Genomic DNA, 4772 nt, shown 5'->3' on the forward strand with positions numbered 1-4772 from the left:
CTGTAGCACACGTTTAGGCTCCTAGAGGACACTTTAACACACTCTTTGGCTCCTAGGGGACACTTTAGCACGCGTTTAGGCTCCTAGAGGACACTTTAACACATGTTTAGGCTCCTAGAGGACACTGTAGCACACGTTTAGGCTCCTAGAGGACACTTTAACACACTCTTTGGCTCCTAGAGGGCACTTTAGCACACGTTTAGGCTCCTAGAGGACACTTTAACACATGTTTATGCTCCTAGAGGACACTTTAGCACATGTTTTGGCTCCTAGAGGACACTTTAGCACGCGTTTAGGCTCCTAGAGGACACTTTAACACATGTTTATGCTCCTAGAGGACACTTTAGCACATGTTTATGCTCCTAGAGGACACTTTAGCACATGTTTTGGCTCCTAGAGGACACTTTAACACACTCTTTGGCTCCTAGAGGACACTTTAGCACACATTTAGGCTCCTAGAGGACACTTTAGCACATGTTTAGGCTCCTAGAGGACACTTTAGCACATGTTTTAGCTCCTAGAGGGCACTTTAGCACATGTTTTGGCTCCTAGAGGACACTTTAGCACGCGTTTTGGCACCTAGAGGGCACAAATCAAATTATTTGACGAACACAAATCAAATGATATCAAGAGAAGAGGAGAAGGAGCAGGAGACCCAAACTGTTTGAAGTGGATTCTAAAGAAACCTAAACTAAAGACACGTTTGATTGTGTCCGGTCCGTACGGACAGACCGAACAACACAAACACAAACCAGCTCATTTATTCTCCCAGAGTTCTTCTGGACGATCGTTGTCACACGGGGGCAGTATGGCCACCGCTGGGAATCAAACCGATTCTGCATAGCAACACTCGCGCCTCATTTACAAAGTCTGTGGCGCTCGGCTCTGAGTGAAAGCTGTTATGTATCTCAGCTGACTGTGAATACAGCCAGCACCCTACGTGAGTATGATGAGACCATGATGCATTATTCATGACCATTAAATCACAGACGACTGCTTAATGACAGCATCAATATTCATCATGTTCTTTTGTACCATTTAAACGTTTCAAAATGCACCGGACTACTTAACACCTCCGCTGTGGCAGATCAGAGGCCTGTCTCGCTCAGAAGCACTTTGGCTGTTAAAGGAGAGCGGAGAGCCGAGCGCCTGTCGTTCGCTGCGTCCTGCGTCCTGCGTCCTGCGTCCTGCGTCCTGCTCACAGTTTTACAGCGTGACCTCTGGACCCACGGGTGGGTGATGAGCCCATGGTCCCCTGGGTGCACACGTGCAAGAGACCCACACGTCTCTACATAGGAGCAAGACTCACTTTGATTTAGTTTAGTCTCTTTTTGTTGTTGTTTTGTGTCTCTTTGTAGTTGTTTTATGTGTCTTTGTAGTAGTTTTGCATCTCTTTGTAGTAGTTTTGTGTCTTGTTGTAGTTGTTTTGTGTCTCTTTGTAGTAATTTAATGTCTCTTTGTAGTCATTTTGTGTCTCTTTGTAGATGTTTGCTGTCTCTTTGTAGGCATTTGTAGTCTCCCTTTAGTCATTTAGTGTCTCTGTGTTGTTGTTTTGTGTTTCTTTGTAATTGTTTTGTGTCTTTGTAATCATTGTGTGCCTCTTTGTAGTCATCTAGTGTCTCTTTGTAGTTGTGTTGTGTCTCTGTAGCAGTTTTGCGTCTCTTTGTAGGTGTTTTGAGTCTTTTTGTAGTCATTTTGTGTCTTTGTGTAGTCATTTTGTGTCTCTTTGCAGTTGTTTTGCATCTCTGTTTTGATCTCTTTGTAGTCTCGTTGTGTCTCTTTGTAGTCTCGTTGTGTCTCTTTGTAGTCTTGTTGTGTCTCTTTGTAGTCTCGTTGTGTCTCTTTGTAGTCTTGTTGTGTCTCTTTGTAGTCTTGTTGTGTCTCTCTGTAGTCTTGTTGTGTCTCTTTGTAGTCTTGTTGTGTTTCTTTGTGGTGATTTTGCATCTTTTCCTGGTTGGTCCATGTCTCTTTGAGTGACATTTTGCGTGTGAAGGCCAGGAGGAACCCTGACCCTCTGCGCGGCACTGTGCCCGGTAGACCCAATCAAACTATGCATTAGACGATCACCACCCTTGTTTTATCTGACACTAAACATGTTATTCTTTCTGTTAGCTCTGAACCTTAATTTCAAGGAAACATTTATTGTGTAACTGCAAAGACTCTGCAGAGGCAAAGCAGGTGCAGGCTGAAATGAAGCAAATATTAATGTTTAACGTAAATGGGCTGTGCTTTCCATTTGAAATGCCTAACTGATGTGCATGCTAAGTTAGCCACCTGGATCCATCTCCCCTCCAGAATTAAGCCTTTGAATGTCTCCTCACTGCTGAGTAAACCACCTGAAACATTAAGTCCTAAAAAGATGCAAATAGGTCTTTATGTTTGCAGGTTTTATAACTATATCCTAGGTTATGAAAGTAAAACTAAGCTGAGTCTGCTTTAGGAGGTGATACTATCTAATGTTGCTTAACCCCAACAGATTATTTAGGTTGGTAATCCAGTTGGTTAAAGGTGGAATTTGGAGACTGAGCAGAACACTGCCATCTAGTGTCTCAAGATTGTAGTCGCAACAACGAGGGGGGGAGGGGGTGGCGTGCTAAAGTGTCCTCTAGGAGCCAAAACATGTGTTTAAGTGTCCTCTAGGAGCCAAAACATGTGCTAAAGTGCCCTCTAGGAGCCAAAACATGTGCTAAAGTGTCCTCTAGGAGCCAAAACATGTGCTAAAGTGCCCTCTAGGAGCCAAAACATGTGTTAAAGTGCCCTCTAGGAGCCAAAACATGTGCTAAAGTTCCCTCTAAGAGCCAAAACATGTGCTAAAGTGTCCTCTAAGAGCCAAAACATGTGCTAAAGTTCCCTCTAAGAGCCAAAACGTGTGCTAAAGTGCCCTCTAGGAGCCAAAACATGTGCTAAAGTGTCCTCTAGGAGCCAAAACATGTGCTAAAGTTCCCTCTTAGAGCAAAAACATGTGCTAAAGTCCCCTCTAAGAGCCAAAACATGTGCTAAAGTGCCCTCTAGGAGCCATAACCTGTGCTAAAGTTCCCTCTAAGAGCCAAAACATGTGCTAAAGTGTCCTCTAGGAGCCAAAACATGTGTTAAAGTGCCCTCTAGGAGCCAAAACGTGTGCTAAAGTGTCCTCTAAGAGCTAAAACATGTGTTAAAGTGCCCTCTAGGAGCCAAAACGTGTGCTAAAGTGTCCTCTGGGAGCCAAAACACATGCTAATGTGCTCTTTAGGAGCCAAAACATGTGCTAAAGTGTCCTCTAGGAGCCAAAACATGTGCTAAAGTTCCCTCTAAGAGCCAAAACATGTGCTAAAGTTCCCTCTAAGAGCCAAGACGTGTGCTAAAGTGTCCTCTGGGAGCCAAAACATGTGCTAAAGTGTCCTCTGGAAGCCAAAACACATGCTAATGTGCTCTTTAGGAGCCAAAACATGTGCTAAAGTGTCCTCTAGGAGCCAAAACATGTGCTAAAGTTCCCTCTAAGAGCCAAAACATGTGCTAAAGTGTCCTCTAAGAGCCAAAACGTGTGTTAAAGTGTCCTCTAGGAGCCACAACGCGTGCTAAAGCGCCATCTGATGTTCTCCTTATCCTCCTCCTTGGGTTGATTACTGTACCTTAACTCAGGTTTATTTGTAATAGTTTTAATTTAAAAGAATAAAATGACAACAACTAATTTGTTTCCATTATACAAACAAATATGAAACTGTCACACAGCTACACATGTAATCTGTTACTCTAGTGTGGCAGCTGGTGGCTGGTGAAGTGGTAGAGCAGGGGTGTCAAACTCAGGCCCGTGGGTCAAATCTGGCGCGCGGTGTTATTATATTTGTCCCTAAGATCATATCCAGGTTCTGTGAGAGCTGGCCCGTGAGTATAAAGCTCATCCACGTCTACTTTTCTGTTCACACACATGAGCATCCATGCTGCCAGTCTCTGCAGACACACTGAATCCACCCCTCCCCAAAAACGACCCAAAGAAAGATGGAGGACAGGAGCTTTCAGCAGATGATCTGTGTGTGAAGGTAAAGAGCTGTTTGTCACCGTGGCTGTAACCAAAGAATCAAACAGAAGAAACACCACGACAAGAACAAGGAGCTGCACTGGAAAGGTTCAACGTTACACATCTGGAGAGAAGGAACACATGCACATTTGAGTTTGGCTGCAACTTTGTCCCAGTTTTGAAGAAGAATTACTTTATTTATCCCACAAGGGAAATTAAATTGTGTCACTCTGTTGTTATTATCACACACACACACACACACACACACACACACACACACACACACACACACACACACACACACACACACACACACACACACACACACACACACACACACACACACACACACACACACACACACACACACACACACACACACACACACACACACACACACACCGATGAACTGGCATCTCTCCAGCCACTACTCCACGCATGGTCCACACAGGGACTCGAACCAGCGACCCTCCCAGTCCCAGAGTTAGACACCCCTGTGGTAGAGCCACAGCAGCAGGGTGAAGCCGACTGTGGTCACATTAAAAACTGCATCGCCTTTTGTGACAACTGTACATCAGCTCCATCCTCGCGCTCCGTGCAGGGATTTGTAGTTTTTAGTGTGAAGAGGACGCGTCAGCATCCTGGCAGCCTGCGCGGGGGCAGGACTACAGTTCCCTCGGAGCTCCTCGGAGGTGTTAGTTGTCAATATGGCTGTTGTCAGACAGACAAAGCAGAGAGGCAAATGATTCGCCTCTGATTAGAAATCCTTGGAAAGGGG

This window comes from Echiichthys vipera (genome assembly GCF_963691815.1).
Source record: "Echiichthys vipera genome assembly, chromosome: 19".
Classification (NCBI taxonomy): Eukaryota; Metazoa; Chordata; class Actinopteri; order Perciformes; family Trachinidae; genus Echiichthys; species Echiichthys vipera.